Source organism: Rhinatrema bivittatum, chromosome 4, assembly GCF_901001135.1.
Source record: "Rhinatrema bivittatum chromosome 4, aRhiBiv1.1, whole genome shotgun sequence".
Classification (NCBI taxonomy): Eukaryota; Metazoa; Chordata; class Amphibia; order Gymnophiona; family Rhinatrematidae; genus Rhinatrema; species Rhinatrema bivittatum.
Genome location: NC_042618.1, coordinates 430,790,686 through 430,815,816, shown reverse-complemented (window position 1 = coordinate 430,815,816; position 25,131 = coordinate 430,790,686).

Below are 25,131 nucleotides of genomic sequence, written 5' to 3'. Positions count from 1 at the left end.
AGACTGAGACAGAAGAGCAGAGAGCACTCATTCTGGCAGTGCTTGGCATGGTAGCAGCAGAAGGCAATAAACTGCTTGCAGATTGGGCAGCCACCATTGATCTTGTGCTTGCAGCCTTTCGAGTGTTGTATTATCCCCAAGCATGTCCTTGCAAAGCCCTGTGCATGTGACAACTTCTGCACAACATCAGTTTCCATTCTAGGGAAACCACAGGCGCCAGATTCACTTTCTTTTCACCAGTGTTGCAAAGCATGCATTGTGTAACACCTGCAAGGAAATATTGGCATATGTAAAACTTCCATACTAAAATGTGCATCCTTTCAAAAGGCCCATTCCACAGTTCTATTCAACATAGACCATCTCCCTCCCTCTCTAAAACCGGTCTCAGGAATTGTTGGCTGGTGAGAGAAAGAGAAGCAGGATGTGAGGAGCTGCCAAATTGTTTCGGGCTAGCAGGAGACCCTGCAGCATAAGGCTGAGTGCCCTGATGAGGAAAGCAAGGACCTGGAGTGACTCCATTAAGTGAAAGGACCAAGGACTCGCTAAGTGCTTCTTGTGTGGGCATTGGAAGGAGGAGACAGAGAAATTCTGGTCTACCAGATGGTAACATCAACCACTAGATGGCTCTGTGTCCCTTACCATCAGGACTAGTGACAGTTTAATGGGATTTTCCATTTCTTTTCAGTCTCTCCAGTGAGGTTGATGAGATTGGTTAACCCTAGGGAATAAGGTGGCGTTAGAGGTATAGAGTGCGTGGTCATTTTGCGTTGGCTGGATAAGGAGCTATTTTTCCTTTCCTTTGCTGAGTTTGGGCCTACTAACCCAACTTTGCATTTTTTCCTGTGTTTAGAGGAGATTCCTCAACAGTACACGCCCTGTCTGAGAGGGTCTGCCTCATTTTTGAAGAGAGAGAGATTGTTAGTGAATTTTGATCAGGTTTTTTATACTTTATTTCTCGTTCTGGGGAACACCTTGTCCCCTTTGGAGAGGGACAAACCCCAGTTCAGAAAGCAGGGGCTGGAGACCTGTGAGCTATCCTTCTACTCCCTAGCCTAGAGGAAGCAAGACCTGTGACAGCACTACCCAGCATGGGATATTTCTGGACTTAGAGCAATTTAGATTTTTCCTCTTTTTGTTAGTGTGGAGGTTTTTTTTTCCCACTCCTTCTCACAACTTGGAGTCAGGAGAGTGAGAACTTTGGTCAAGACTGGAAACTTAAGACTTTCCCCTCAAGAGAAGTCACACAGAATTGAAAGACAGAACAGAATGAAACATCAAGATCTGGAGACTCCCAACTGGATCTCCAACCCAAAGGGACCAGGACTCAGGCTGTGGGCAAAATATAGAACCTTGGACTCAGGTAGGATCTTTTTATGATTTGGGGTTCCCCCTAAGATTCCCCATCTGACTGGGCTGTTTGTACCCTGACGAGGAAATGGTGGCATGCTTTCTCCCAGGAGCTTGCCACACGAGCACCCTAGCAGGGAGACTATGTAAATAGTTCAAATGCATAGTTTTTATTTGTGGAAAGTATGTGGGACAGTTATTGATGCTTTGAAAATAATCAGTAAATTTTATTTGAACACCCGGTCTGTGTACAGCCTGTCTGTCCCTGAGGATAATACAAACACTCCATCACCTGGGCCACGAAGGATCTCCTTTCCCCCACAGCAAGAATCCCCTCACCCAGGTTATGAAACGAGAGGGAATAGTATGGAAAGATAGCCCCGAAGAATAATTACTTTTATGGCCCGAGGGGAAAGGGTTACAATAGTAATGACTGCAGAAAAAGACCAAATGATCAGTCCAGTCTGCCCAACGAGTTTCTTATGGAAGTAACTGCCGCTCTGTGCAGGCTACCCCCATGTTTCTGTTAAGAGTAGTAACTGCCACTCTGTGCCAGTTACACCCAAGCCTTATGTTAACGGTAGCAATATTTAAATCAAAGCCAAGCAATAAGATTGATGGAAGGAATTGGGATCAGTGGAACACCTTTTTGGTTGGGAGGGAGGGTAATCAAACCAATCTCTGCCCCTGCTCCCTAAGCTCCTTAGTTGCTGATGCTGTATGGGGCAAAATATTGGTTGGGCCATGACCCCAGTGGCCCACCCCATTCTGTTGCCTATGGAAGGAATGATCATTAAGTAAAATGGATGCTGGAATAACACACTGTGAGTGAGTCTTATTTCTTTCTGACAGAAAACCTGTGGGAGTGGAGAACTGGGCCCATAACCTCTTCTCTGGAATGAAGATAGACAGTGGGATAAGCAAGTTGACACGTGGTACTAGATAGTTAATCAGTAGTCCCTATTCAGTGAAATTTACAGATTTTTTATTTATTTATTTATTTTTATGTACAAAAGGTATGCATAAGATAAAATCTACAGAATAGAACAGAGTATCACCTAACCCGACCCAAATATAATGTTTACAGCTCAATGGTAGTGGCTGGATATCTCTGGATATCTGTCTCTTCTCATGGCTCGAAACTGAGACCTTTATCTCTTGAGGGCAGTTTGCCACCTAGAGAAAGTTATTATCAAAGTGGATCTGCACAGAACAGTACCAAGAATGTGTTGGTCCTACAGGGTCCAACTTGTATTTGTGGCCCAGCTTCTTCAGGCTTGGTTCCAAGCCTATCAGTGTTACATAGATTTGCCTTTAATTGTCTCAGTTCACTCTGCAGACAAAATGTCACTGCAAAGTGTCCACAATAGCTGGTTGCTTCCTGGGATTTGATTTCTGTTTTGAGAAGATACTCCTAGTAGAAAAGTAGAACAGAACCTCAGCACATTTCTGTCCAAGTGGTTACCTCCAACATTTGATTGCAGCCAATTCATACTGCAGGAGTCTAGGATGTTTCACTTCATCCCATATCAGCATAGTCAGATAAAGCCACAGCCCCATCCCACAGATCCCATATGGAGGTATTTGCAGTGAAGTAATTGTTAATTTCTTTTCCAACCTCCAGAGTCTTTAGGAAGGACTCCCAGCAGGCAGATCCCAATGGTTCCTAAGCTTTATAGAAAGCTCGGAGCTAATCCTCTCTTGTCAGTTAACTACAGTAATTTCAAAAGAGCCTGGGACCACTTCAGTTGCGCCTCTCATTAGCAGGTCTCCCAATGCATCTGGTTCCTTTTTGGTTTTTTTTTCAGCAAGACCAACCCATAAAGTCTTTCTGCTTCCTCCTACTAATGGCATATCAATCAATAACAGAGGTGTTTTAACAGGTTATATCACTCTTTTAGCTTTTTGGAAAAGAAAATTAGGGATACCCTACATGTTGCTGAGCTGTTAAAGTTTGTTTTAGGATTGCCAACTCTAAGGAAGGCAAAAACTCCATTCCCTCCCCCCCCTCACCCTGTGCTGGCCACTGCACCACCTCACTAAATCCACTTTATACTACTCCTCTGTTATCTCAGACTGCAAAAGATATAGCAGCTGCAGTCTGCCCCACACAGTGACCAAAATAGCATGTGCTTACAGTCCCCGCAGTGACTCCTCCACCATGGGTTTTCTGTTTAAAGCAAAAACCCCTCTCCCCTACACTGCCAGACTGCTGCTAAACGGGATAGAGTAGAGTGGGGTGGGGATCAGTGACAGAGAATAATGGGTCTCCTAGGTGTCCAAAATCTCTTAAATGAAATAGTCATATCCCTTTAGCATTATTAGCAGACATAAGTTTGGAACCAAAGAGCAAAGTATTAATCTGTCAGGACACACTGCATCTTAAAATAAACTGCATAGTACAGCACTAAATAAACCCTACAGTTCTATACCACATTAAGGGACCTATGCAATAAAACTTATGTAAAACCAATTTTAGTGTGAACTCACAAAAAGATTTAATAGGCACATTAAAAGCTACTTAATGAGCGATGCAAAAAGATTTAACATACTCGTGTAAAAAAAATCAGAAATAGTGTATGCACACTATTCCTATGCATGGCAGTCTTAAAACGCTTTGGCTCAATATTGTGGGCATGTTACCAAAGGCATGCAAATTTCATGAGCATGCTGAACTGAGCATGTTCACTTCTCTTTTCCTTTTGATGCCCCCTGCTGGCTTCCAAGGATCAGATTGAAGGAAAAGTGAACTGGTCCCGCACGGTGGAAGAAGCAGCAAATGCATTGAAGGCTGCAGGGATGACAGTGAATCTGCTTGCTACTTCTAACAAGGTATCAACAGGTCCGAGAGGCGAGACACCGAGGTGGCAACGAGTCATTAAAGGAGGCCGTAGACATCAGAGGAACAATGTCGATGACAATGGAGATTCTGCTGCCACCTGATGGCTTCTGGTCGAACATCGCTTTGATGGACTCTGGTCGAACATCACTTGTGATCAATGGATACGGTTCCTTAGACAGTGACTTTATAGACCCATGTCAGAGTACTATTGGTCCTATTGGTTAGTTAGGTCCGCAATCTGATGTCAATGAAGTTCTGTAAGTTGGATGACCCTTAGGTAGCCCCCAGGAACGGGAGTCTTTGTTTTACCAGCATGGGTGTTTCCTCCATTAGTTATTGGGAATTGCTGCAAGATTCCCAGGTAATCAGGAGAAAAGGGAGGGGGGAGAGGGGAAGGGTACTTTGCCACTACACATGCACAATTTTTCAAATAGAGGGGAGGGGAGGGAGAATGGACGGTCATGTGACCGAAGCTAGCGGTCGTTTGGAATGGCTTGGAAATCTAATTATATCCGAGGCCTGGATTGCTTACCCCACGAGTATGTTTCTGGGAAGCTATACCATTAAGTATTATGAACTTCTGAGGGGGAATGAACGTCGGTCCAATGACCACAGTTAAATTTGCATCCCTTAATGTCAAGGGATTAACTCTGGATATAAAAGAAGGCTTCTGTTTCAAGAGTTAGGCCACTTAAATGCAGATGTGATTTACTTACAAGAAACACATCTTAGGAAACGCTATGAGGGGCTGATGAGATCCGATACATACCCCCATCAGTATTGGGCTGCAGCGAAACCTACCTCTAAATATGCAGGGGTGGGAATTTTAATACACAAGGATCTCTACTTTGAGCTGATGAGCTCACACCTGGACCCGAATGGTTGCTATCTTTTGTTGGGAGTGAAACTAGGGGGCGAATTATTGTCACTTCTCAATATTTACGGGCCTACTAAACAAAAAGAAGCCTTCTACAATGCTCTTCACAAAGCTGTGCTGGGGCGAGTAGAGGGGAGTGTGATTTTAGGGGGAGACTTCGACACCACTCTTAACCTACACCTTGATAACTCAATGGGGATAAGTGCAGATTCTGCCCGAACTAGACAGGCTCTTAAAAATGTCATCACCTGTGTTTCCGGGATCGATGTTTGGAGAACCCGTTTTCCTAACTCAAGGTGTTACTCCTTCTATTCACACCGGCATGATAGCTATTCCCGCTTAGACATGTTTATGATAGACAAAACTAGAATAAATGTGGTCCGTGCTGTGGAAATTGAGCCCATAGTCTGGTCGGACCACACACCCATTTGGTTTCAAATGCAATTACAGACTTATGATGGAGGTCTCAGGTACTGGAGGCTTAATGACTCATTGTTAGAGGACAAAGAGTTTCAGCTTCAGATTGCTAAGGAGATCCAAGCTTATCTTAGTATAAAAAATACGGGGGACACCAATCCTGGGAATGCTTAAAAGCTGTGCTAAGGGGGACTTTTATCGCTAGGGGCATCTTACACTAAGAAACAACAGGAAGGGGAAATATGTAGATTGCTCACCCAGCTACAACGTCTAGAACAAATGTATATGAGTGATAATAGCCAATTACAGTTGCAGCAGGAGATACAGGAGATACGGGACAAGATAGCTGAGCTAAATTCACCCCTGATTGCACACCAACTTGAACAAGCCAACAGTGGTTTTTTGAGGGAGGGAATAAGGCGGGGAAATACTTAGCACAAACCCTTAAACGCAGACAAACGTAAGCCACTATTCCAAAGATAAAAAGCGCAGACGGTGAATTATTAACAGATAACACGTCCATTCGACACAGGTTTCATCAATTTTATGCTCAGTTGTATAGCATGGACACAACTATCAAGGAGAGGAAAATAGACGATATCCCTCTCCCAGAGGATATCCCTCCTAGAGGATATCCCTCTCCCAGAATTGACCACCCCACAACATCAATTTTTAGATAAGGATATTACTATAGGAGAAATACAGGAAGCCATTAAGTCCTTAAAACCAGGTAAATCGCCAGGATTTGATGGATATACCCCTCGATTTTACAAACAGTATGCCACACTGCTAGCGCCAGTGCTTTTGGAGTTCTTTAATTCCCTGAGAAAAGAACAAACCTGTCAACCCAGGCTAATACAGCAGGGATTATATTGGCAAAACCTGGGAGGGAACCTGCTGTATGCGGTTCCTATAGGCCAATTTCCCTCCTGAACATGGATGTCAAGTTACTAGCAAAAATTCTTGTGAATAGATTAAATTGTTTCATTGCCCACTTAGTACATCCTGAACAAACGGGGTTCGTTCCTGGGAGAATGGCGGCGAATAATGTCCACAAAATTTTGGACAACATCTGGTATATGAAAAAATATAATATACCTACTCTGGCGCTTTCTAATCGATGCTGAAAATTTGTTTGATATTGGGCATTGGCCATATTTATTTCGTATCTTGGAGGGGATGAGATTTGGGGATCCTTTCCTTAAATGGATCCATCAACTGTATACAGCCCCTAAGGCCTGTATTAAGATCAATAGAGGCTATTCACTTACGTTTACACTAGGGAGGGGGACTCGGCAGGGGTGCCCATTGTCTCCGCTGCTGTTCACTCTATTCCTAGAACCCTTTGCGATCAAGATTAGGCATGGAGTTGACATTTCAGGGATCTCTTTGAGACAGATTACATAAAAAATCTCATTATTTGCTGATGACATCTTAATTATGCTAACTAACCCTGAAGTCTCACTTATGAACTTGACTCGAGAAATAGAGATGTTTAGTGGGGTCTCGGGTTTCCGTGTCAACTGGAAAAAATCTGAGATTCTTAATCTTAACATTCCAACCAGGGAGGCAAGCGCATTCAGAACCTTTTCCAATATAAATGGGCGAAAACACAAATTAAATATTTAGGGGTGCAGATCAGTCCTACTCAAGATCTGTTTCTCATAAACTATGTTCCCCTATGGAATACATTGACTAAAAAAATGGAGGAATGGAGTCACTACCACATCTCCTGGATGGGCATTGAGGCGGTGTTTAAAATGATATTGCTTTGCAAACTCCTGTACCTCTTTCAAACTCTACCTACCAAGATCCCACACTCATAACTAAACATATGGCAGAGGAAATGCATGACCTTCATCTGGGCAGGACGGAGACCAAGAGTTGCTCGGCGGGCCTTATTTCGGTCAAAGGCTCAAGGGGGGCTTAATGTCCCAGATATTACTAGATATTATTGGGCAGCCCAGTTTAAAAAGTTAGTGGATTGGCATAAAACGTGACAAGCTAAACAATGGGTGCAAATTAATCAGGACGTTTTAGGGAAAACTCGGCTCTATAGCTTACTAAGGCAACCTCGAAGAGCGTGGATTGTTGAGCCTAACTCCAAATTACCCCCATCCATTACTATTTCTCTAGAACTATGGTATCAACATGGGACCAGAAACCGAGGGATGAGAGAATATCATGCTAGCACCAATGTTTATGCCAACAAGATGTTTGCGCCGGGTTATGAGAACCCGGCATTTCAAATATAGAGAAATAAGGGGATTTGGACATGGGACCAACTTTGGGGACTGCAGGGGCTAAAGCCTTTTCTAGATTTACAGAGACAATTTGACTTACCTGACTCAGCAATCTTCCCATACTCACAATTACGCCACTATACACTTACCTCTATGATAGGACTACACTTACACCAAGGTCCTCCTGATTTTGAAAAGCTATGCAGAAATGCGGATAGGACCACGAAACTCCTTTCAGTTATATATAAATTGTTGGGGCAAACCGATGAGGTGAAAACACTTCATCAGAGGGCATGGGAAAGGGATCTCCACCTGGAGCTGACGCCACGGGAATGGAAGGGAATTTTTCAAGCTTTAGGTATAGGTAAAGGGTACATTGCTACACATCTCATAGAAAATTCATATAAGTTGTTATATCGCTGGTACATGTACCCTCAAAAACTACATCACTTTAAGTCCACAATTACGAATCAGTGTTGGAGGAATTGTCAGGCGGTGAGTATGTTTTTCCATATGTGGTGGGACAGCCCAGTCCTGAAACAGGTATGGGAGGGGGTACACCACTGGTTGGAAGAAATGGTCCCAGGTATACCTAGGATCGCACCAGAGCAGGCGCTGCTGGGTATTACAATTATGGGGATTTCTGAAGACGACAATAAACTAGCACATTATATACTCACGGCTACTCGATGCGAAATAGCCAAATTGTGGAAAGCCACTAGTATACCGTCACAAGCAACTATCAAACAGCGGGTAGACAAAATGTATTTATTGTCTAAAATAACAGCATGCAAAAATAAAAGTCTGCTTAAATTTGAAAAGACATGGCAATCATACCAAACATGGAAATCCAGTCAAAAAAATAGCAACCCGAGCATCCCTGATATCCGGACTAGTTCTGGGTGATACGACAGACCACTAGACACCATAGGGGATATTGCTTGTCCATTTCTTCACTTTGTACTCCTCTTATTCTTTTTTATATAGTTTTTCATATATGAGCAGGATGCATGTATATATGGCAGGGGGGGAGGGGGAGGGGGAGGGTTGGGGAAGAAAGGAATACAAAAGTCCAGTTTCCTTACTTTGAGCCTCAGTATCAGAGAGATTCCTTCACTTTGGGGGGCGTATTGTTATAGGAATCACACATGTTTTGTTGTTAGTCTCCCATGTCTGGTATAATTTCTTCATGTATGTGGTTCAAGGTATGTTTTGTTAATAAAACTACAAATTAAAAAAAAAGAAAAGATACTCCCAACATGTTCAATAACCCATCTAAGGGCTGGAGATAAATATTGAACACAACGGAAGATAGCACGGAACCTTGAGGGAGGCCTGAAGCCTTTGCTCTCCAAATTGAATATCTATCACTGATTTGAACTCAGTTGGGTCTGTCTGTTAAAAAAAGATTTTTTATTCCATGTTTGGGCTGTGGCTTGAAATTTTCTCTCTTGTGGATATCCTTCTTACATCGTGAAAAAGTTTCTAAAATGAGCCCTGTTCATCAATCTCAAACCTTTGTTTTTAACCTCATACAGAAACGATGAGGAGATATTGACATTTTGTAGCTATAGAAATTTGCAGTAATATTCATCTATTCTGTCCCCTTTGTCAATTTTTCAAACTCCTCCCCGCTTTGCATTTCCCTATAGGTTTAATATGCAAGATCTTTTGGTGTTCTCTGAGCTCCCCCAAGTTGATTTGGCATCCTCTTCTTCTAGCATCGTTGGTTACAAACCGTGTAGCTCATGCTGGGCTTGCTCTTTTTCTTTACAGTCTCTACCTTTACCCATCCTGGTTCTGGACATCAATATCCTTTAAAGAATCACACTGACTGCAGCTCTTCAAGAGTTGCTTACATTATTCTTTGCCCCTACCCATTACTGTATCTGGGCAAGACCCTCCATATGATCGAGACTTGTATCTATGAACATTATAGTAACATTCATAATTCTCGGATGGAAGCCCCGCTGGTTTCACACTGGCTTCATGCCCATCATGACATCTCAAAAGTTTTATTGTTTTGGAGCTTGATGTGCCTTGATACTGGGGGGAAATTTTGCTTTGCAATTACTAAGCTGCAAGAAGCGATGGATTGTTTTATTAAATTCCCTTCAACTTTGGGGTCTTAGTTCCAAAACTGAGTGGTCTACTTGCATGTAACCTTGCTCTGATTGGCTGTTCACATTACTTTTTTCTTTTGTCTCATGATTTCTTGATGCCATTTTCTTCTTTAAAATGTCAGATTAGTTCCCAGTGAGGTTTCTTTAAAGCAAAGCTTTTCACACAGTCCCACATCGGAGGCTCGTGAATAAAATGAGAGGCTTGGGACTCAGAGCCAAGGTGGTGGAGTGAACTACAAACTGGTTGACTGACAGGAGATGGTATTTAATGGTAAATGGAACCTACTCTGAAAAAGAACGGTGTTAAGTGGAGTGCCATAGGGATCAGTTTTGGGACCGTTTCTATTCAATATTATTGTAAGCGGCATTGTGGAAGAGATAAAAGGTAAATGTTGTCTAATTGCTGCTGATACTAAGATCTTCAACAGAGTGGACATGCCTGAAGGAGTAGAGAGAATGAAAAGTGATTTAAGAAAGCTTGAAGAGTGGTCGAAGACTTGGCAGCTGTGATGCAATGTCAAGAAGTACGGTAATTGGATTTGGGGATCGGTAATCCAAAAAAGCTGTATGTAATGGAGGGGGGGGGGGGGGGGGGGGGGAGATTAATGTGCATGGACTGGGAGAGGGTCCTTCAGGTGATAGTGTCTGGCAATCTGAAGGCGGCGAAGCAATGTGAGAAGGTAATAGTTAAAGCCAGAAGAATACTGGGCTGCATAGAGAGAGGAATAACTAATAAAAAGAAAGTGCTAATGCCCATGAGCAGGTCCTTGGTGAGGCCTCAACTGGAGTACTGTGTTCAGTTCTGGAGACTGTATCCCAGAAAAGATAGAGACAAGATGGTGTGTACTCTGGAAAAGAGGAGGAGCAGGGGATATATGATACAGACCTTCAGATACCTGAAAGGTTTTAATGATACATATTCCTTGAACCTTTTCCACTGAAAATCAAACAGTAGAACTAGGAGTCATGATAAGAAATTTCAGGAGGGATGACTCAGAACCAACGTTAGGAAATATTTCTTCATGGAGAGGGGGGCAGATGCTTGGAATACCCTTCCAGAAGAAGTGGTGAAGGCAAAAATAGTAAACGAATTAAAAAAGGCAAGGAATAAACACTGTGGATCCCTAAAAGCTAGAGTTGAAAATTAAGGAAAGGATGCACGGAGGATAACCAGCATGGAGTGGCAGCTACTACCCCTAACAGAAGGCATGGAGATTACCACCCTTAACCATTTAGCTTACATGACTTTGATGCAACAGATGACAGTCAACGCTGGGCCCTGACTTTTACGGTCCTGATACGTAGACATTAGGGAAAACGTGCAGGGCTGTTTCTACAAACAAGTCCAAAGCAAAGCATGTTCAAGCATCAGCACTGTATGAATTATCAAAAAGGCTGCTTACCCTGTAAAATGTTGCTAGCAGTAATTTTGTTATAGGTTTGATAGTTGCTTGGTTTTGATTGTTAATATTACTACTCTTAACATAAGGCTTGGGGATAACCTGCATAGAGCATCAATTACTACCCTTAATAGTCACATGGGGATATCCTGCACAGAGCGGCAGTTACTACTATAAGAAACTTGCTGGGCAGACTGGATCAATTATTTGGTCATTTTCTGGTGTGGTTGCTATGTTACGTAACAGTATTATTTATCAGTTCCTCCCCTTTTTGCTGTTACGTAACATAGCAACCACACCAGAAAATGACCAAATAATTGATCCAGTCTGCCCAGCAAGTTTCTTATAGTAGTAACTGCCGCTCTGTGCAGGATATCCCCATGTGACTATTAAGGGTAGTAATTGATGCTCTATGCAGGTTATCCCCAAGCCTTATGTTAAGAGTAGTAATATTAACAATCAAAACCAAGCAACTATCAAACCTATAACAAAATTACTGCTAGCAACATTTTACAGGGTAAGCAGCCTTTTTGATAATTCATACAGTGCTGATGCTTGAACATGCTTTGCTTTGGACTTGTTTGTAGAAACAGCCCTGCACGTTTTCCCTAATGTCTACGTATCAGGACCGTAAAAGTCAGGGCCCAGCATTTGTAACTCACAGGTTCAAGTCACTTGCACTCTGGGAGGAACATCAAAACATTTATAATAATCAAACATACATATATGTTAAAAACACACAGTAACAAATAACGTTAGACCTTAAAATCACAATAAAACACACATAATCAAAACTCCCAGCTCCACCTTGTATCTCTAACATTATGAAGACTCAAAGGCACTAGTGAAGACCACATTCAATGTCTTCCTGAAAGTCATATATTCTTCTTCTCCTGAGACTGAGAAAGCATGGGCCTTTTTAATACTTTTTAATACTTAAGGCCCAGATTTTAAAACGCCTACGTGCACCAGGCCTTTTTTAGAAAGGCCCAGCCACACGCGTAAAGCCCCAGGATGCATGTATGTCCCAGGACTTTGAAAAAGGGACGGTCCGGGGCAGGGGCGGATTGTGGGAAAATAGTGGCCCGGGGGATTTTTCTCCATACTGGCTCATGGGTACCCAATTACATATACAATTTGGTGAGTCACCAAATACTGAATAAAGGGACCATAAAATATACACAGAAATGCACAGACAAACTAAACTGGAAATCACAAGTTAGACTGTATATAATGCAGCAATGGAAAAACAGAAAATACCATCATTCCTCATAAAACATCAAACAATAAAATCAAGAACTATAAAACATCAATCACAATAGGAAAATCATACTAAAAATATATATTTCAAAACTGCTGATGAATAGAACCTCCAGTAATTTAACTCATATAAACATTTTTGAAAATTTCCCTAACACCAATAAAATATTTCAAAAACAGCAGACATCAAATAATAATCAATAATTAAAACTAATAAGGATAGAAAAAAATCCCCGGTTTTCCATACCTGGGAACTTCTAATTCCAGCCACCTTGAGATGGTCATGAATTAGTTGTTCTCTAGCACAGTGGTTCTCAACCTTTTTTCTGTCGGGACACACCTGACTGATGGCTCTTACATGCATGACACACTAAACACATGACCATCATAGGGTTAAATGTAAAAGTACAGTTTGCATCCACAAGAACCCCCCTGACCCACAATTATGGATGTAAAGCAGAATTATGACATTCCCCGTACAACTCACCTTACAAAAAATATATTCTGGTTCTAGTGTCATCTCAGTAACAGCAACACAAACTAACTACCAGGCTCAATAGCTCTACTTATGAAAAGACAGGAGTTTATCACTAATGCATGTCCTCTTGAGAAAATACAACAAATAAGACTGATACAGTAAAATACCTCACCTTGGTCACATATACAGAACCGACCTAACATGCTACCAGGATCTGCAGTAATACACATAAACGAATCCGCACACAGTTACACTTGTACTATGGAATGCACTCAAACAGTAACAACCCTACCTATGAAAAGGCAACACTATAAATATTAAATCAGGCCCTAAACACCAATACACCTCCTATTAGGAACAAGAATTAGCCAGCTACGGCAGGGGAGAAAGACCGATGATTCGCGCATATCCAGCATAGCTCTCTGCTTCTACGGCAGGGGAGAAAGTCCGATACTTCTCGCATATCCAGCATAGCTCTCTGCTTCAACGGCAGGGGGAACGAAGAAAAGTGGATCTATATACAGACAACAACCAACAAGGACTGAATTACATAGTCTGGGTTAACAAATAAGCATGGGTGTAGCTTGCTTATTGCGGCGGTTACAACCCCTAACTAATTAAGCTAGATATTCACTTAGATGCAGTTCAACACTGCTCTCTACATTAATGGTGGGGGTGGAAGGGAAATAGAACCAAAAGGTTACTAAGAGCCAAGACTAACAGAAGTATGAGAAAAAAAAAATAAAAAGTGCAAAGCTTGCTGGGCAGACTGGATAGGCTGTTTGGTCTTCTTCTGCCATCATTTCTATAGATCCCAACACAGAAATAATTGTATAACTATACTAATAAGCAGAATAAATGTTTCACAACAACTATGAACAGAATAATATCCAACAATTAAAAACTCATAAAATGTATTTAAAATTCTCCAAACACCAATAAAATATTTCAAACAGCAGACATATCACATACTACCCAATAATTAAAATGGTAGTCAATCAAGAAAAATGAACTTAAAAAGCCACCTTTACTTACCCTCTCCAGCAGTTCTCCTACTCCTTTCCCTTGCAGGCCACACCAGAAGCAGCAGTAGCTGCTAAAGCTGTCCTCACAGTTCTCTTCCTTAGGGACCACAACCAGTCTCTTCTCTCTCTCATACACACACACCATTCACACCCTCAGGACCAGTTTCTGTCTCTCACACACCAATCATCTCCCCAACTAGTCTTTTTCTCTCACACACACACAAGCACATACATACCAATCATCTCCCTGATCAGTCTCTTTCACGCATACACACGTCACCTCTCTGGCCAGTCTCTCTCAATCACACAATGCTCTCGCTCTCTCTTACTTACACACAGGCTTTCAATCACACACATGCTCTATTTCACTTACACACAAGCTCTCAATCACACACATGCTCTCTCTCACAGCCACAAGCCAGCCAAAAACATGCTCCATCTCTCTCGCACACACACATTGACACACACAAGCACCATCCCTGACTCACATATACACCACACACATATATAAGCACCTTCCCTGTCTCACATATACACCACACACACATACAGAAGCACCCTCCCTGTCTCACATACACATTACACTCTCACAGAAGCACCTTGCTTTCAGACTTGCAGCATTTTTCACTTTTACTAAAAGTGAAAGTGATGCTCCCAACCGTTAAGTAAGAAAACCACATTCCTATCAGAAGGCGAAATGACACCCTTCCTTCAGGTTCTGTCCTCCCAAGGGACAGCCACCCACACTGTACAGCTTCTCTTGTTTTACGCTTTCAGGTAATAAAGCAAGTGTCTTTCTTCAAACTATCAGTCATATGATTATTCATGTGGGAGATATGGAACAGAAAGACTTCCTTGTCAGCTTCCCTTTTAAATAGGAAGATTACAGTCTTAGTCATTTAAAAATATAAATTTTCTAAAGGCTTTAAAAAAAAAAAAAAAAAAAAAGCAAAACCATTTCAGATTGGAACTATTCTAGTCTTCATGCTTAAATTATGCTTAAAAAAAAACCAAACAAACAAAGAAACCCCACCTGGCATCAATATCTTACATTTGTGATTTTGCTGAGATGAACATTTTAAATACTTTAATTTTTTTTTTGCTTTAGTATTTGTCTCTACCTACTTTGTTAAATTTTATTTTCCAGAAGAGGGATGCTTAAAATTGAGTAATTTCATCTTTCACCCAACTTTTCAAAAGTTGCGCTACCAGCACAAACGTTGAGGTATATGTATTATCACATTTCATTTTTTTTAAACTGGCAGATTCCTTTCTCATATACATATCACATACACACACACACAACACACACAGAAGCACCATTCCTTTCTCACATACTCACCACCATGTGACAGGGGCTACCGGTGAAATTGGTTGGCCTCTGTCACATGGTGGGGCTAAAGGTCACTGGTGCCATTTTGCTTAGTGGCAGCTGAGGCCCCGGGAGCTGAAGATCGCTCCAGAGCCCTCCGCTGGACCACCAGGGGGGGCGTCGGGAGGGTGGCACTGGGGTGGAGGCAGGGCGAGTCGGGGGCTGGCAGAATTTTGAAAGGGAACTTTTTGCCCTTTCAAAATTCTGTCACCTGCCGCGGCGCCCCCAAGTCTCGGCGCCCTAGGCACAGGTTGCCGCAACCAACACCTATCACGTGATTGGGGTGACCGGCCCACCGGGGCATGCCCGAAGCCCCGATAGGCCAATCTGCCCCTGGTCCGGAGACGGGGTGGGGTGGAGTCAGACTCCCGGCACAGCGGCCATTTGCTGATGTGCCAGGGGATCGTATGTTGGCAGGCTGCCGGCGTGCGCAACCTGCGCTTGCCCAGAGGCAGGCGCAACAGGTAAGATAAAAGTCAGGGAAAGGGGTCTAGGTGAGGGCTAGGAGCGGGAGGGTTAGGGGAAGGGGAAGGGGAAGGGAGGTTAAGTTAGGGGGTTGGGAATTTCCCTTCCAGGCCTCTCCGAAATCGGAGCGGCCTAGGAGGGAATGGGGGAAGGTCGCGGGCATCGGCACGCGCAAGTTGCACAATTGTGCGCCCCCTTGCACTCGCCGACCCCCAATTTTATAACATGTGCGCACCTGCACATGCATGTAATACAATCACGTGTCCATGGGTGTGTGCTGGGTAGCGTGCACACATGGACGCGCGTGCGTAGGTATTAAAATCTACCCCTAAGTGCACTTGCCTCATTGATGGAACTTGCAGCCTCATGGCCCCTATGACAAACCATGTCAAAAGCAGACGATATGTCTAACTGAACAAGGGTTCCAGAAACTTCACTATCTATGCTACAATGCAGCAAATCCAATAATGATACTGTGGTACCTATGCCACAGAAAGTGAATAGAGGTTAAAAGTGCTAAAGATTTATTGGTAAAATGCAGGTTTCCTCTTTATGGGAGACTTGTGTTGTAAGCATCTTCTCTGTGTCTCTCCCCCCACCTGCCAACACACCTATCATTCCCCCCATCACTTTATCCCAACACACCCGTAATCTTGGAACTACCATTGACAATCACCTTACCCTAAAGCTATTCATAAACGCCATCCTCAAAAACTGTTATTTTAAACTACATACAGTTAAAAAACTCCGACCCCTACTACATTTCTCTGATTTCCGTACAGTTCTCCAGGCTATCATTTTTGCCAAATTAGACTACTGTAATTCCCTGTTACTCGGCCTCCCCTCCTCGTCTATCAAACCCCTTCAACTTCTGCAAAATGCCTCTGCTCGTATTCTAACGAATTCCAGAAAGACAGACCATATTACTCCCTCCCTGATAGAGCTGTACTGGCTCCCAGTTGCTTCAAGAATACAATATAAAGTCCTCTCCCTCATTCACAAATCTATTGTGAATGATAACACTCACTGGATCAACCCACCTTTCACGCCCTACACCTCCTCGAGACCAATTCGCACTATCTTACAGGGAACGCTACATCTGCCCTCTCTTAAATTCATCAAACTCTCCTCCACTACAAAAAGAGCACTCTCCCTGGCTGGCCCGACCCTCTGGAACGCAATGCCACACGACCTCCGTACCGAAACCCTCACACACAAGTTCAAAAAAAAATTAAAAACATGGCTGTTTAAACAGGCCTTCTCCTAAATTTTACAGGGAACGCTACATCTGCCCTCTCTTAAATTCATCAAACTCTCCTCCACTACAAAAAGAGCACTCTCGCTGGCTGGCCCGACCCTCTGGAACGCAATGCCACACGACCTCCGTACCGAAACCCTCACATACAAGTTCAAAAAAAAATTAAAAACATGGCTGTTTAAACAGGCCTTCTCCTAAATTTCTCATCCTTCTGACAACCCTGCGCCACCTCAACAGGCCTTTACGTTTTCTTACCCAACCTCCTTTTTCAACTGCCCCCTCTTGACTACCTCACTTTTTTCCCATTCGATGCTCACCCTCCCCCCTTGAAACACACGAAGGACCCCCTCCCTTCCTACCCCCTCCCCATTATCCCGTATTTTCACCTTATCCACTTCTACCTCTACCCCCTGCCAAGTGTTCTCTTTGTATATACACCTACATTACTTTTTAGTAATTTGCCGACTATTTGTATTATACTCTAGTATTGCTGACTATTTGTATTATACTCTAGTATTGTCCCTTTGTATAGCCCTCGTTTCAATTTAATGTTGCAAAAAATGTATCTGTTCGCTGTTCTGGGTTCCTTGTAAAGGTTACGCTTAATTGTTAGCGGCCTGCATTTGTTGTTTCATGTAAACCGGTACGATGTGCAAGTGGCTATCGGTATATAAAATTGCTAGCTAAATAAATAAATAAATAAATAAATAAATAAATAAGCAGTGTGCCAACATCTGCTGAAGTGCACAGGATGTGCATGGGGCAAAAGTTAAACTGTAATCAGTATAGGAATATTCCAGAGCCCTGGGTCAGCTATATGTCAAGAGCTACAATCTGCCTTCTCGGTAAGAGAGCAGAAGTGATAAAAACTAGAGGTGTGAATCGTGTAATCGATCATCTTAATGATCGATTTTGGCTGGGGGGGAGGGAAATCTGATCGTCAAGGGTTTTTTTTTCTAAAAATCGTTAAAAATTGTAAATCGGGGGAGGGCGGGAAAACCGTCGCCCGTATGACATAGTGAGGGCAAAGGTAGTGCCGGCGCCATTTTGAAGATTGGCAATACGGCCCGCGTGCAGGAGGTCGCTCCCGGAGCCCCGCTGGACTTTAGGCAAGTCTTGTGGGGGTCAGGAGGTCCCCCCCCCAAGCTGGCCAAAAGTCCCTGGGGGTCCAGGGGGCGATCTCCCGCACGCGTGACGTCGGGAGCCAGGAAACAAAATGGCGCCGGCGCTACCTTTGCCCTGTCACATGATAAGGGCAAAGGGCCACCGGCGCCATTTCTCAACGCAGCGGTGGCCAGAGAGCGGGAGGAGATCGCGTCGGGACCCCCCCACTGGACCCCAGGTAATTTAAAACATTTTGGGGGGTTCGGGAGGGTGGGGGATTTGTTTTAAAGGTTTGGGTGGGTTTTAGGGTTTTTTTGGTGTGCCGGTTTTCCCGCGCCCTATTTAACGATACAATACAAATGCCCCTGACGATAAATCAGGGGCATTTGTATTGTATCGCGTATCTAACGATTTTGGACGATTTTAAAATTATCTGATGATAATTTTAATGGTTCAAAAACGATTCACATCCCTAATAAAAACCCTGACTCTATTGAGTCTGGTGCTGTTCCAGATTGCAAGGAAAGAGAATTGGATGGAGCTGTGATCCTCACCCAGGATCTCAGAAGGGAGCAGCAGGAGTGCGGGGATTTTCCTCTAAAACTCCCCAGATGCTTGAGAGCACAGGAGAAGAAGTAGAGAGTGCAATACAGCCTGGAAGTTGAAATTTAAAAAATAAAATCTGCACTTAACTGAGGCAGGAACTTTTCTGGACCAGGAAGCCAAACTGTGCCAGAGGAAACTTGTTTTGGTGCTGAAAGGATCCTGATGCTGCACCAGAAGGATTTTTCTTTGAGTTGAGCAGGACATTCTTAAGTAACTATTTTGCTAACTAAGGAGACTAGAGGACCATGCTAGGTTGTGCAAGAACTAAGGAGAAAAGAAACAAAGTAGCCAGAGACCCTGAGTTGCTGTAAGATGAAACTGTTACTTAAGGAGAAGAGTTAAGATTTCTGGAACAGTAATTCTGTTTGATATCTGCAGCTACCTGAACTGTCTCTGTGTTTGATCATGAAGATTTTGCAGTAAACTATTTATTATTTGGAGCACAACTTGAGTCTGGAGAGTGGTTTGTTTATGTGGAGTGTTCTCAGCCTGGTACCGGCCTTGCAGGTTATTCTGCCCCCCGCTCATGGCCCGGAGATCTATTCCCCCACCTCTGCATAGTAATTACTCTGCTCCCTGAGGCTGGGAAGGTAACCCGTGGCGTACAGGGGGTTATAATACTACTAGACTTTCTCTTCCATGGGCCTTTCTAAACCCATATTGTTGGATATCTAAGGTGTTCTGTTGTTCCAAATGATCTTCAATCTATTTTAGGGTGCACTCTTAGAAGAGTTTTAGGATTTAAACAAGCACAATCTGCTTGTGATTTAGGTTAAATCACAAGCAGATTGTGCTAAATTGCAGGAAGACTTTGTGAGACTGGAAAATTGGGCATCCAAATGGCAGATGAAATTTAATGTGGATAAGTGCAAGGTGATGCATATAGGGAAAAATAACCCATGCTATAGTTACACAATGTTGGGTTCCATATTAGGTGCTACAACCCAAGAAAGAGATCTAGGAGTCATAGTGGTGGATAACACATTGAAATAGTCAGTTCAGTGTGCTGCGGCAGTCAAAAAAGCAAACAGAATGTTGGGAATTATTAGAAAGGGAATGGTGAGTAAACGGAAAATGTCATAATGCCTCTGTATCGCTCCATGGTGAGACCGCACCTTGAATTCTGTGTACAATTCTGGTCGCCGCATCTCAAAAAAGATATACTTGTGATGGAGAAGGTACAGAGAAGGGCTACCAAAATGATAAGGGGAGTGGAACAACCCCCCTATGAGGAAAGACTAAAGAGGTTAGGTCTTTTCAGCTTGGAGAAGAGACGGCTGAGGGGGGATATGATAGAGATGTTTAAAATCATGAGAGGTCTAGAACGGGTAGATGTGAATCGGTTATTTACTCTTTAGGATAGTAGAAAGACTAGGGGGCACTCCATGAAGTTAGCATGGGGCACATTTAAAACTAATCGGAGAAAGTTCTTTTTTACTCAACGCACAATTAAACTCTGGAATTTGTTGCCAGAGAATATGGTTAGTGCAGTTAGTATAGCTGTGTTTAAAAAAGGATTGGATAAGTTCTTGGAGGAGAAGTCCATTACCTGCTATTGAGTTCACTTAGAGAATGGCCACTGCCATTAGCAATGGTTACATGGAATAGACTTAGTTTTTGGGTACTTGCCAGGCTCTTATGGCCTGGATTGGCCACTGTTGGAAACAGGATGCTGGGCTTGATGGACCCTTGGTCTGACCCAGTATGGCATTTTCTTATGTTCTTATTTCTTAGGATTTACTCGTTGAAGAGTTTGGCCAAAGAAGGGAGATCAGATATGGGGTGATAATTTGAAATAATATCGCCAAGCATGCAGGATTCCTTTCCACTGGCCTTATTGTTGCTCTTTTTAAATTATTAATACATTTCCCTCATCTAATGATTTATTTGTCATTTGAGCAAAAAAACCCTACAAGAAATATCTTTGAGTCCCTGTACTACCCAAAACAGGTAAGGGTCTAACTGAGAGTAAGTAGATTCAGATTCAGGTGAGAGAGGGTATGTTAGAGCCTGGGCGTGTGTGAGAGAGAAGATAACGTTTATGCGGTTCCCCAAACCAAGACAATTTGAGGGTGACTGGAACGCAGAAGATCCCAGTTAGGGATAGTAGGGGATTTTTAAATCCTTTTTTGTTTTTATTAATGTGCCTACTGTTTTGAAATATTTATTGGTGTTTTGGGAAATGTATAAAATTTAAAAAATTTGGATTTTATATTCATTAGCTGTTTTTAAATATTTATTCATTTTATTAGTATAGCTTTTCTATTAAGTTTGATGTTTTATATTTCTTGATTTTATTGTTATTCTATAATGTCTGTTTATATTGGACTGCATACAATATTTGGCTTGTTATGATTTCCAGTTCAGTTTTTGTTTGCACATTTCTATTCAAGCTTTATGATCTCTTTATTCTGTGCTTATTTCCAATAGTTAACTGATACTTTCTGATCATTCCTCATGGACAATCCTCCTACTAGCAGATGGGGACAGTGTTTGACTTCTTTCTGTAAGATACCAAATACAAACAAGCACAAAAAATATTTTTTGGGGAAATTATACTATACTTAATCAATTCACATCCAATTCCCCCTTTGTAAATTCTTTTTGCATTAAATCTGTAAATTCTTTAGTGCTCACAAATCGTGAGTCATTTCAATTCAACTCACAATGATTTACTGAGAGACAGTCGAGCCTATGTGCTGACCCGAACTAGCCTCCCATCTAAATAGAAAGGAAAAATTTTTTAAGGAATGGAGGAAGGGTTTCATATATCTGAGTTTAAAGCCCCCGCCAGGGTGAACTCAATTCATGTATGTATAATCATGAACCAAACCTCCTCCATCCCAAGCACCCATGGGATGGAGGAGGTTTGGTTCATGATTATACATACATGAATTGAGTTCACCCTGGCGGGGGCTTTAAACTCAGATATATGAAACCCTTCCTCCATTCCTTAAAAAATTTTTCCTTTCTATTTAGATGGGAGGCTAGTTCGGGTCAGCACATAGGCTCGACTGTCTCTCAGTAAATCATTGTGACTTCTTTCTGTGACATCAGCTGTATATAGGCTGGCGCAGCAGGGAGACTGTCAGTAGTATCTGCCTCCAGCAGATGGTGAGGGGCATCTGGAGATGCTGGTTAAGCAGATAAGAGAGAGAGGCTGCAGGGCAACGGCCTTTCCTAAGGTCAATTTCCCTGGAAGCCTGTACTGGGTGAGGGAGCACCCATTGGATTACAGCCTCCCTAGGTCTGCTCTTCCCTCCCCAGAGCAGCCAGTCATTCAGGTCTGGCTTCCCTGGAGTCATAGTGAGTTAACAAAAGAAAATAAGGGGAGTGAAAGTAGCCTGGCCCGAAGTACGGTCTTCATGGATAAGGGCAGGAAGCGTGCCAAGTGCAGAGCCAGGTGCATCCCAAACATCGCTGGCTCCTTTTGCTGCAACTGTGATGGGGAGAAGCAGGCCGCAGTGAAGTATGAAAACAAATAGGTGTGAAAGCTTGCTGGGCAGACTGGATGGGCCGTTTGGTCTTCTTCTGCCGTCACTTCTATGTTTCTATGTTCCTCTCTCCTCTCACAGCCCTTCTCTTGGTTTACCTCCACTATCAGTGCCCTCCTCTTCTATCCATAGAGCTCCTTCCCAGTCATCTTCACCTCTCTCTCTTCCTCTTAAGGTCCCTTCACTTAACCCCTGCCCCTCTTCGTTTATTTATTTGATTTATATTCTGCTTTTCTTATTACAGCCCATGTCCTTGCTTCCAGCTTGTATCTCCTTTCCCTTCTCATAGCCCATGACCCTCTCTCAGCTCTCTTTGCTACTCTTCCAGCCCCTCTTGACCCACAGCTTGTCTACTCCTCTCCTTCTCCCAACTCCTCTTCCACTTACAGTTCCTCACCTGTTCTCCCAGCACGAATTCTTTCTTTTAGTTCCTTTCCCAGGTCATTACAGCAATATTCTCTCTCCCAGCAGTTCCCTCAGCCTCTCTCTCACTCTTCTTATAGTTCTTCTGTCCCTCTTTCTCTTTCCTAGTATCTCTGTCCACAGCCCTCCCCATCTTCACTGCACCTCAGGAAGCCTGTCTGTCCTACACTTGCTGTCACTCTTTGATCTTCCTAGAGCCCATTGGTCAGACATTCCACAGCCAACCAATAGGCTGCAGGAGGAGGCGGGAGCAATAGCAAGGAGATAAAAATATTTCCTTACTGTCTTTCCCCACAGCTTTGACGAATGAAGCTTTCAGCTCCCAAGCTACAGGAGTGCAGGAGACAATATTGAGCACACACAGAGCTGGCGCCAGTGGTCTTGGAGTATGCTGTACTACTTAGTTATTTAGGAAAATTTTGAAATTTGAGATATTTTGGCTCATTTTTGTTGGTGATGTGTGATCCAGGGATACATGATAGAAAATGAAAAAAATATGTTGTCATCTACTATGTTACTGTGGCCAGACTCAGGCCCAGGTACTCAGCCAGATAGATGGGCAGCAGCCAGAACAGCATTTTCAGCAGGGAGACCAGAGTGGCCACCAGCTCTGAGCTGTACATCCTCCTCTGCCTCCATTCTCTGCTGTGGGATTGGCCACCCATTATCCAAGCAATACCAAAGAGGGATGTTGAGGGGCTACTCTGGGGACTCTCAGAAGAAATTCTGGAGATGGAGAGAGGATGCACAATCATGTGTGGAAAGACAACCATTGGCAAAGATTTTACTTAGCCTCCCAGTGTTCAGAATTTTCATGGTTGAACATTGGCAACCCTACTCAAGATTTTATAGACCTCTATCTCCTCTTAGCCATTTCATCTCCTAGCTGTTTAGCCTTTTCTCATAGGGGAACTGTTTTATCCCCTTTATTATTTCTATTTCCTTTCTCTGTACCATTTCTAGTTCCGCTATATCTTTTTAAGATGAGGTGGCTAGAACTGCACACAATATTCAAGGAGCAGTTGCACCATGGATTGATACAGACAGGCCCGGCACGACCGGGTGTGCATACAGTGCATTTGCATGGGGTAGCACACCTGGGGGGGGGGGGGGGGCAGCAGGAGAGGACACAGGGCCGCCAGCTCAACCCACCGGCGGATGAAATGAGAAATAGTTGGGCCGGGAAGAAGAGAGGCGGGCCACCAGTGGGGTTCAATCTGCCAGCGGCCAAAAATTAGGAAAGGCCGCAGCAGTTTTCCCCGTTAGCTGCGCATGTGCGCTCACAGCTTTCCAGCCCCCGTGTACTCACAGCTTTCCAGTCCTTGATCCTTCCCCTCAATTGCAAGAAGGTCTAGCCTGTGGGGCCGTGGTGGAGCTCATCCCATCACGGCCCAAACTGAAGGGAGAAGGAGGCCAGCTGTACTATGGTGGAGCTCATCCCACTACAGTCCGAAGTGAAGAGGAGGATGGAGAGGGCCGCGGTGGAGCCCATCCCACCATGGCCTGGAGAAAGGAGGCTCTGTGTGTGTGTGTGAACCTGTGTGCATGTGTCTGTGTCAGAGCTTGTGTTCCTGTGTATATGTCTATGTGAGAGCTTGAGTGTGTTTGTGTCAGAGCTTGTGTTCATGTGTATGTGTGTCTGTGTGAGAACCTATGTGCATGTGTGTGTCTATGTGCATGAGAGTGTGTATACCTTTGAGAGATTGTATGTCACACATAGGCTCTCACAAGCATGCACACACATAATGTGTCAGTGAGGGAGAGAGAGATAGTGTGTGTGAGAGCATAGGCATGTATATGAGGGATGGAGTGTGTGAGAGAATATGTGGGCATATCTTTGTGTGTGTATTTTTATATATATGTGTATATGTGCATGTGTGTGAAGATAAAGATTGTCTGGCCCTACCTCCCACAATGCACGTCACTGTCAGGGTGACTGGAAACCAAAAGATCCCATGTATGAAGAGCAAAATACTTTTTAATCCTTATTAGTTTTAATTTTTGGTGTAATTTGATGTTTTTGCTGGTTTGAATATGTTATTGGTTTTTTTTTTTAAATATTAGAACATATTTTAATTATTGGATTTTTTTTATTCATCAGATGTTTTGAAATATATTATTGGTGTTTGGGAAATTTTGGATATTCTATTTGTTAACTGGTTTGAAATATTTATTCTTTTTATGACTATGATTTTACTATATTGATTGTTTTCTTGATTTTATTATTTAATGTTTTATGAAGAATGGTAATGTTTCTGTTTTTCCATTGTTGCTCTGCATATAGAAGCTGGCTTGTTGTGGGTTCTAGTTCAGTTCTTTTCTGCATGTTTCTATTTATACTTTCTGGTTTCTTTATTCTGTATTTGGTCAGGGTCTGTCTGTGTTCTCCATGTGTAA